Source organism: Oncorhynchus masou, chromosome 11, assembly GCF_036934945.1.
Source record: "Oncorhynchus masou masou isolate Uvic2021 chromosome 11, UVic_Omas_1.1, whole genome shotgun sequence".
NCBI lineage: Eukaryota > Metazoa > Chordata > Actinopteri > Salmoniformes > Salmonidae > Oncorhynchus > Oncorhynchus masou.
In genome coordinates this window covers 23851149-23862178 of record NC_088222.1, presented here as the reverse complement: position 1 = coordinate 23862178, position 11030 = coordinate 23851149, and the positions used below count along the sequence as shown (strand labels likewise).

Here is an 11030-nt window from a genome sequence, read left to right as displayed (position 1 = left end):
AAGCAGCAAGGGTTTATTCCACATTGACCAAAACAGTGGGGAGATTACAGTAGTAGGCGAGCTTGACCACGAAAAGGCCTCGTCTTATGAAATGATTCAGGCGGAGGTCAAGCTTGGACACTGCAAAGTCCTTGTAGAAATAACTGACATAAATGACAATGCACCCACAATAACTGTAAAATCCGTTACCGATTCCAGAGAACGATCCAGCAGCCACTGAAATAGCTGTTATTAATGTTAAGGACAAGGACCATGGAGAGAACAGCAGAGTGAAGGGCTTCATTGTGGAAAACCTACATTTTAAATACCAATTAGAAACTACTTCACCTTAATGAACAGAGCCCCCCTGGATCAGGAGCAAATATCTGAGTATAATGTCACCATAATAGCAACCGATGGAGGAACGCTGTCCTTATCATCAAGTGTTATTTTGATTTTCCAAATTTCTGATATAAATGACAACTCACCTGTCTTTGAAGAAACAATCCTACAGCACCTATGTGACTGAAAATAACACACCTGTCTCCTCTATGTGTTCTGTTACAGCCAGAGACCCAGACTGGAGACAGAACGGTACTGTGGTATATTCTATATTACCCAATAAAGTCAATGGGGTTCCGGTCTCATCATTTGTATCCATAAACTGAGACACAGGGGTGATCCGTGCTGTGAGAGCATTTGATTAAGAGCAGTTAAGGAGCTCCAAAGTCCACATTGTAGCCAGAGACAATGGTTTCCTCCACTCAGCAGTAACGTGGCTGTGAGTGTCTTCATAACAGATGAGAATGATGACTCTCCCCAGATATTAGACCCCGATAAAGTAGGGAACTCCTTGATGACTGAGATGGTCCCCAAAACTGCTCTGGTGTGTTTTTTTGTTTTCATATGAGTGGCAGACTCTACTCCATATGTTGAGAGCCTTGCAAACAATTTTCTGCAGTTTTGTGAAACAACATGTAGTGTCGCTATTTACCAGCAGTAGCTTTCAAACCCATCTCTCCGCCCAGTGAGGAAGGAGACCTCATTATTGCCATGTAGGGAGGTCGCCCATTTAACATTTTAACGTGGTACATTTTGATCTACTGGTCGCAAACATTTATTTTGTTCGATAGTACTGTATTTTTTCTAATTTGGCCTATTTGGATTAAGTTGTGTTCACTGTTGATGGAATAGAGAGGATTGTCATTCTCTGCTTCAATGTTCTGCCTGGCTTTGTTTATCTTCTTCCTGCGCACCAGTTATGGAGATTGAAACCAGTTATGTTCAGGAGGAGCTGAAACGCGGATTTGTGATCGGAAATATAGCCAAGGATCTGGATCTGGATGCTAAAAAGCTGTTCTATAGGAACGTTTGCTTAGATAAGGATGGGAACAGCAAACGCTATTGTGAAATCAATCTGTATACTGGTGATGTGTTTGTCGTAGAAAGGGAGCAGCTTTGCGGTGGGAGGATTTCATGCTCAAAAATATGAAATTGTTCTGGAGAATCCTTTAGAATTACATAACATAGTTCTTTGGGTTCAAAATATGAATGACAATGCTGCACAATTTGGGGAGGATAGCGTTACATTTGAGATCAGCAAGTCAGCCGTTAAAGGTACTCGTTTTGCGGTTAATCAGGCTCACTATGGGGATACGGGACTGAAAGCTGTTCAGAACTACACACTATAAAGGGACAACCATTTTATTCTGGCTGTTCATACCAAACCTGGTGCTGAAAAAGATGGTGAGTTAGTGTTAGAGTAAGAACCATACCAAGCACAACAGCAGGAGGTTTCATTATTACTTACTGCTGTTGATGGTGGTACAACACAGAAATTTGGCACTGTATTTTGTATTGATTAAGAATCCCAATTAGCTGCTGCCAAAGCACCACAAACGATTATGTTAGGTCACCACCAAACGACAATAAACACAGCCATTTTTTCTAGACCAAGTTTGCAGTCACAAAAAGCACAAATAGAGATAAAATGAATCACTAACCTTTAATGATCTTCATCAGCCTACAGGGAGGAGGTGAGGGCCCTCGGAGTGTGGTGTCAGGAAAATAATCTCACACTCAACGTCAACAAAACTAAGGAGATGATTGTGGACTTCAGGAAACAGCAGAGGGAACACCCTCCTCTCCACATCGATGGAACAGTAGTGGAGAGAGTAGCAAGTTTTAAGTTCCTCGGCATACACATCACAGACAAACTGAATTGGTCCACTCACACAGACAGCATCGTGAAGAAGGCGCAGCAGCGCCTCTTCAACCTCAGGAGGCTGAAGAAATTCAGCTTGTCACCAAAAGCACACACAAACTTCTACAGATGCACAATCGAGAGCATCCTGGCTGGCTGTATCACTGCCTGTTACGACAACTGCTCCGCCCTCAACCGTAAGGCTCTCCAGAGGGTAGTGAGGTCTGCACAACGCATCACCGGGGGCAAACTACCTGCCCTCCAGGACACCTACACCACCCGATGTTACAGGAAAGCCATAAAGATCATCAAAGACATCAACCACCCGAGCCACTGCCTGTTCACCCTGCTATCATCCAGAAGGCGAGGTCAGTACAGGTGCATCAAAGCTGGGACCGAGAGACTGAAAAACAGCTTCTATCTCAAGGCCATCAGACTGTTAAACAGCCACCTCTGACATTGAGTGGCTGCTGCCAACACACTGACACTGACTCAACTCCAGCCACTTTAATAATGGGAATTGATGGGAAATGATGTAAATATATCACTAGCCACTTTAAACAATGCTACCTTATATAATGTTACTTACCCTACATTATTCTTCTCATATGCATACGTATATACTGTACTCTATATCATCGACTGCATACTTATGTAATACATGTATCACTAGCCACTTTAACTATGCCACTTTGTTTACATACTCATCTCATATGTATATACTGTACTCGATACCATCTACTGTATCTTGCCTATGCTGCTCTGTACCATCACTCATTCATATATCCTTATGTACATATTCTTTATCCCCTTACACTGTGTATAAGACAGTAGTTTAGGAATTGTTAGTTAGATTACTTGTTGGTTATTACTGCATTGTCGGAACTAGAAGCACAAGCATTTCGCTACACTCGCATTAACATCTGCTAACCATGTGTATGTGACAAATAAAATTTGATTTGATTTGATTTGAGATGACATTCATAGGACTTCATGTTACAGAATACATGTATGTTTTGTTTGATATAGTTCATATTTATATCAAAATATGAGTTTACATTGGCGCGTTACATTCACTAGTTCCAAAAACATCCAGTGATTTTGCATAGCCACATCATTCAACAGAAATACTCATCATAAATGTAGATGATAATACAAGTTATACACATGGAATTATAGATAGACCTCTCCTTAATGCAACCGCTGTGTCTGATTTTAAAAAACTCTACGGAATAAGCCAACCATGCAATAATCTGAGACGGCGGTTAGAAAAATAGTCAAAATAGCCGCCATGTTGGCGTCAACCGAAACAAGAAATTACATGATAAATATTCCCTTACCTTTCATGATCTTCATCAGAAAGCACTCCAGGAATCCCAGGTCCACAATAAATGTTTGTTTTGTTCGATAATGTCCGTTATTTATGTCCAAATACCTCCTTTTGTTAGCGTGTTTAGTAAACATATCCAAATGCTCATTCTGGTCAGAGTTACGTTGGACAAAAACTTCAAAAAGTTATATTATAGGTCGAAGAAACATTTTAAACTAAGTACAGAATCATTCTTTAGGATGTTTTTAAAATATAGCTTCAATAAAGTTCCAACCGGAGTATTCCTTTGTGTCTTGATGAGCAATGGAACGCAAGTGAGGAATGCGCGTGATCAGAAAATGGCTGACTGCCAGACACCTGATACATTCTGCTCTCATTCAGTCCCACAACACAGTAGAAGTCTCATTCAAATGTCTATAGATCTAGTGGAAGTCCTAGGAAGTGCAACATCATTAATATCTCAAAGGGATTTCAATGGGAACTGTGGTGAATACATACCAAGCTCAGATTTCTCACTTCCTGTTTTGATTTCTCCTCAGGATTTTGCCTGCCATATGAGTTATGTTATACTCACAGACATCATTCAAACAGTTTTAGAAACTTTATAGTGTTTCCTATCCAATAGTAATGATGATATGCATATATTAGCAACAGAGACTGAGGAGCAGGCCGTTTACTTTGGGCAATTTATTCATCCAAGCTACTCAATACTGCCCCCCAGCCATAAGAAGTTTTAAGGCAGTTATACAATTACAAAATGTTACATGACATTACATTTCATAACACTTTCCACAACACATGAAGTGTGTTCCCTCAGGCAACTACCACATACTGTATCTACAATACAAAATCCATGTGTATGTGTGTGTAAAGTGCTTGTGTTATCGTGTGTGTGCACTGTAGTTATTTATACCCGTTACTATTCTAGATGAAAATGATAATATTCCAGTACTTAGCCAGGACGTCTATATGGTCGGTGTGGCCGACAATTCTCAATTAGGTTCATTAGTTCATTACTCTGACGGTAACAGAAGCAGATGAGGGAGCAAATGGGGAAGATAGGTACGGTTTTGGACCCATCTCAGTGGAATATAATACATTATTTTATCTTGACCCGAAAAATGGGAGACATCAGTCTAGCTGGACGGATGGACTTCGAAAGAGTTCATTTATGACAAATATGCCTCAGGATTGAGGTCATTTGCCAATATAGTCGTAGAAATTACAGTTGTCAATTACAATTCCCAGCTGATACATTGGACATCTCTGACCAATCCCATCCCTGAAAATATGTTACCTGGCACAGAGGTGGGCATTATTAATGTACAGGGAAATAGGCAGGTCCCCTGCTCCATTCAACAAAACGTTCCTTTCAAACTAAACCCCTCAATCAAAAACTATTATTCTCTGGTAAATACAGATGAGCTAGACCATGACATAATATCAGATTATAACCTGACAGATTGCATATTATGACATGACAACACGCTGCAGGCTGATCAGACACTGAAGAGGAGCCCAGATAACGTATTAGAAGGAGTATCAACACTGCAGGAGACTTTGAGGTTACCCACTGCACTGAACACAGATGTCAATGCAATATCTATTACAAATTGGTTCAACCTAATATCACTGAAATGACGTGGAAACAAAGTTGATTCAACCAGTGTGTGCCCAGTGGGATGCCTTTATTTAGGATTTATGGGAATGGTAACATGGTTTTCAGACGAGATGTTACTAATTTGCAGTTTGTCTAATAGCTAACGTGCAAATCTGAAATGCATTACCCTATGTTTTATTAGCAGGTATGTCAGCAACATATGGTTTGGGTTCTAGTATTAAGAGCATTGGGCCAGTAACAAAAAGGTTGCAGTTTCGAATCACCAAATCGACTAGATGAACAATCTGTCGATGTGGCCTTGATCAAGGCACTTAACCCTAATTTATCATATAAGTCGCTCTGGATAAGAGCTTCTGCTAAATAACAAAACAGAAAATATTGTATGGCAGTCTGGAGCAAAATTAAGTCATCAGAAGACTAACTACTGTTCTTCTTTTGGCCTGAATGTATTTATTATTGGTCATTGGCTGCATCTACTGTACTTCTATTAGCTTGAATATGTTTATTATTGGTCATTGGCGGCATCTACTGTACTTCTATTAGCGTGAATGTGTTTATTATTGGTCATCGGCGGCATCTACTGTACTTTTATTAGCTTGAATGTATTTATTATTGGTCATTGGCTGCATCTACTGTACTTCTATTAGCTTGAATATGTTTATTATTGGTTATTGGCGGCATCTACTGTAGTTATATTGGCTTGAATGTATGTATTATTGGTCATTGGTGGCATCTACTGTACTTCTATTAGCTTGAATGTATGTATTATTCTAGGCTGTTATTTTGTATCGCGAGAAATAGACTAGAACATTCAAATCAGGCTACGTATTCTATTCCGTCTGTAGCCTACTGGTGCATATAGGCACCTTGTTCACCCCTAAACTGAAATTCAATAATGTGTTAGACTGTCACGTTCTGACCCTTATTTCCTTTGTTTTGTCTTTATTTGGTATGGTCAGGGCGTGAGTTGGGTGGGCAGTCTATGTTTGTTCTATATTTTGGGTATTTCTATGTTCGGCCTAGTATGGTTCTCAATCAGAGGGAGGTGTCATTAGTTGTCTCTGATTGAGAATCATACTTAGGTAGCCTGGGTTTCACTGTGTGTTTGTTCCTGTCTTTGTGTTTGTGGCACCAGATAGGACGGTTTGGGGTTTTCACATTTCTTGTTTTTGTAAGTTTGTTCATGTTAAGTGATTTATTAAAACATGAATCAAAGTAACCACGCTGCGTTTTGGTCCGTCTCTCCGTCAATGGAAGAAATCCCTTACAAAGACACATCTTCTCACTACTACTCAGTAATATCAATGTGGCATGTTCTCCTTTCCAGCACTGTATCCGAGGTTTTCTTTTTCTGCTAAATTCAAGTTTTTCTATTATTTTAATAAATTCCGTTTCAGTAAAAACTACTGTGACTTAAATCAATAGATTCACACACTGAAAATACATATCCATCATGTTCAATTCCGAGGAAGCTACGCCAGTAGTGTTTCAGAACCACACAGATGGACAGCGCCACCGAGAAGCGTATTTTTCAGTGGGACAGTGCTCATTCTCGACCTATCAGTTAAAAAAAAAAATCCACAATCACGCTCACACTTTTTATTGAAACAGTCTACCCTAAATCTCATGGGACCTTATAGTTTTACGAGGCTTCATTTCTAAAAACAAACGAGTTCAATTACAAATCCAAGAGTCTGTTGTTAGATGAACGCGCTTCCTTCTGAGTGAGGCTCATGATGCCGATATAGAATAAAATGCAGTTGGGATAAATATAGGATAATATAGGATAAAACGCAAACAATTTGTTTTAGGTGTTCATTCAAACCCAGATGGTGGAAAATACAGTAAGTTAGTTGTAGAGAAGGAGTTAGATTGAGAACAACAGCAGGAGGTGACATTGTTACTTACTGCGGTTGATGGTGGGACTACACAGAGATCTGGTACTGTAGTTATACATGTCACTGTTCTAGATGCTAATGATAATATTTCAGTTTTTACTCAGAACGTTTACAAGGTCAGTCTACCCGGAAATTCTCCTTTAGGCACAGTAGCGAGTACAGTGACGGCTACTTATGCAGATGAGGGACCTAATGATGAGGGACCTATGAACTCAGACGTATTAGTAACAAAGCTGGGAAGCTGTTTTCTATTAACAAGACAACCGGGGAAATAAACATAATTGGCCTCATTGACTTCGAAGAGGAAACATTATGAAATAAGAGTACAGGCAGAAGATGGTTTGGGTCAGCCTTAAAATGTAAAGTTATTATTGAAATCACAGATGTGAATGACAATGCACCAAAACATATTTATCAAATCGCTTAGAAATCCCACCCCTGAGAATGTGTTACATGGCACAAAAGTGGGCATCATTAAATGTACAGAATGAAGACTGAGGGAAATAGACAGGTCAGCTGCTCCGTTCAACAGAATGTTCCTTTTAAACTAAAACCCCTCAATCAGAAACTATTACTCTCTGCTAACTACAATCAAATTAGTTTGTGAAATAGTATCAGATTTTAACTTAACTATCACTGCCACTGACGAGGGGTCTCCACCCTTATCCTTCCCAAAGACTATTAATTTATCTGTGTCAGACATGAATGACAACCCACCTGTGTTTGAAGAACAATCCTACAGCGCCTATGTGACTGAAAATAACAAGCCTGGCCCCTCTATGTGTTATGTTAATGCCAGAGGCCCAGACTGGAGACAGAACGGTACAGTGGTCTATTCTCTATTGCCCAGTGAGATCAACGGTGTTCCGGGGTCCTCATTGTTATCCATTAATGGAGACAAGGGGGATCCAAGCTGTTCGATAATTTCATTATGAGCAGTTTAGGATCTTCAACGTCCACGTTGTAGCCAGAGACAATGATTCTCCTCCACTCAGCAGTAACGTGACTGTGAGTGTCTTCATAACAGATGAGAATGATAACTCTCCCCAGATATTATACCCTGCTCCAGCAGGGAACTCCTTGATGACCGAGATGGTCCTTAAAGCTGCTCTGGTGTGTTCCCTGGTTTCCGAGATGATAGCTGTGATGCTGACTCTGGACAGAACGCCTGGCTTTCATATCAGATAGTGAAATCGAATGATCCGGGACTTTTCACTATTGGTCTCCACAGTGGAGAGATCAGGGCACAGTGGGACATTTCTGAATCAAATCAAATCAAAATCAAAATCAAATCAAATCAAATGTATTTATATAGCCCTTCGTACATCAGCTGATATCTCAAACTGCTGTACAGAAACCCAGCCTAAAACCCCAAACAGCAAGCAATGCAGGTGTAGAAGCACGGTGGTTAGGAAAAACTCCCTAGAAAGGCCAAAACCTAGGAAGAAACCTAGAGAGGAACCAGGCTATGTGGGGTGGCCAGTCCTCTTCTGGCTGTGCCGGGTAGAGATTATAACAGAACATGGTCAAGATGTTCAAATGTTCATAAATGACCAGCATGGTTGAATAATAATAAGGCAGAACAGTTGAAACTGGATCAACAGCACGGCCAGGTGGACTGGGGACAGCAAGGAGTCATCATGTCAGGTAGTCCTGGAGCATGGTCCTAGGGCTCAGGTCCTCCGAGAGAGAGAAAGAAAGAGAATTAGAGAGAGCATATGTGGGGTGGCCAGTCCTCTTCCGGCTGTGCCGGGTGGAGATTATAACAGAACATGGCCAAGATGTTCAAATATTCATAAATGACCAGCATGGTCGAATAATAATAAGGCAGAACAGTTGAAACTGGAGCAGCAGCACGGCCAGGTGGACTGGGGACAGCAAGGAGTCATCATGTCAGGTAGTCCTGGGGCATGGTTCTAGGGCTCAGGTCCTCCGAGAGAGAGAAAGAGAGAGAGAAGGAGAGAATTAGAGAACGCACACTTAGATTCACACAGGACACCGAATTGGACAGGAGAAGTACTCCAGATATAACAAACTGACCCCAGCCCCCCGACACATAAACTACTGCAGCATAAATACTGGAGGCTGAGACAGGAGGGGTCAGGAGACACTGTGGGCCCCATCCGAGGACACCCACGGACAGGGCCAAACAGGAAGGATATAACCCCACCCGCTTTGCCAAAGCACAGCCCCCACACCACTAGAGGGATATCTTCAACCACCAACATACCATCCTGAGACAAAGCTGAGTATAGCCCACAAAGATCTCCGCCATGGCACAACCCAAGGGGGGGCGCCAACCCAGACAGGATGATCACATCAGTGAATCAACCCACTCAGGTGACGCACCCCTTCCAGGGACGGCATGAGAGAGCCCCAGTAAGCCAGTGACTCAGCCCCTGTAATAGGGTTAGAGGCAGAGAATCCCAGTGGAAAGAGGGGAACCGGCCAGGCAGAGACAGCAAGGGCGGTTTGTTGCTCCAGAGCCTTTCCGTTCACCTTCCCACTCCTAGGCCAGACTACACTCAATCATATGACCCACTGAAGAGATGAGTCTTCAGTAAAGACTTAAAGGTTGAGACCGAGTTTGCGTCTCTGACATGGGTAGGCAGACCGTTCCATAAAAATTGAGCTCTATAGGAGAAAGCCCTGCCTCCAGCTGTTTGCTTAGAAATTCTAGGGACAATTAGGAGGCCTGCGTCTTGTGACCGTATGAAGCAGAACCTTGTAATATCAGTGAATGATAACGGACAACCCTCTCTCTCTACAACCTGTGATGTATATTTACTAATATCAGATAACTTGGCTGAAGTTCCAGAACTGAAAGACATGGCTTCTGAGGATAGTTTCAAACTAACTTCCCATTTGATCATCGCACTGGTTTCTTTCACCACTTTTTTCCTAACTTTCATTATTGTCATCCTGGCCATTAGGTTCTGCCATAGGAGAAAGCCTAGAATGTTGTTTGATGGAGGAGTCGCCATTCCCAGTGCGTATTTCCCTCCCAACTATGCAGAGGTGGACGCATACATGACAGCGGGTTCACGTACCAGTGACTTCAAGTGTGTAAGATCTTACAATGACAGCACGCTGCCTGCTGATCTTACAATGAAGAGACCAGTTGGGCCTATTGGAGAAAGTACAATTACTCAGAACAGTGCAGAAGATTGTGATGAGGTAAGATAACAGTGGTCTGATATAATTTACTGAGTTACCAAATTGAAATGTGCAGTTTCAATATCCACTTAAGGCTCATAAGCATTTAAAGCATGGTAGGCTTGTTTAGCCGAGACTTAATTCAATAAATGTAGTAAACTGTTCCAGTGTGCTTACTTTCTGCCATTGGTTTTGCTCCTCTCTCTTATGATAACTTTGTCCATGAAAATAGTTTGATTCAGCGCCCACTTTTTAATGTTTTTAACCATTTCTGGACATAGTGAAACTTGAAATGGGTAGCCACAGGCTCTAAATATTTGCCAAACGTGTCTTTCTGTCTTTTTTCGTGTAGTGTCGACGCAAGGTTTAAGAGATCCTATGGCAACCGTTCGCCTATTCGAGGTCGTTGGTATTTCAGCACCACTATTATGGACAGCGCCCACATCTCTGCAGGCTTCCGGAATGGAATGACTAAAATACAATTATGCTTGATCGGAAAATGAGTACGGACGCAATTGCGTAGCCTCCAGAGGCATGCAGGGGACAAGTTGAGCTCTGTATCGCGTAGCCGTGCAGATCCCAAATATCGTAATATAAAATGCGTCGGGCTCCGTATAGCTCCGCATTGATATGATTGATTGACGGTAGGTGGGGGCGGGAGGTCCCGTATAAACACAAACTCACTTCCTGGACAACTTCCTTCACAACAGCCCTGCTCAACAGCTCTGAGCTGCTCCGTGAATCGCAAGAAGTATGAATGTCCTGACTTCTGCAGAGGCCATGTCACCATAAATGCTGCATGGCCAATGCAGACGACAGATTTACCCTCCTGTTGTGTTCGTT

The 11030-nt window shown here is 41.8% G+C and overlaps 1 pseudogene; it reads left to right on the top strand.

Moving 5' to 3' along the window:
- The first annotated feature begins 1240 nt into the window (after positions 1 to 1240).
- Positions 1241 to 10557, top strand: LOC135547829 (protocadherin gamma-A11-like; annotated as a pseudogene).
- Positions 10558 to 11030: the final 473 nt, after the last annotated feature.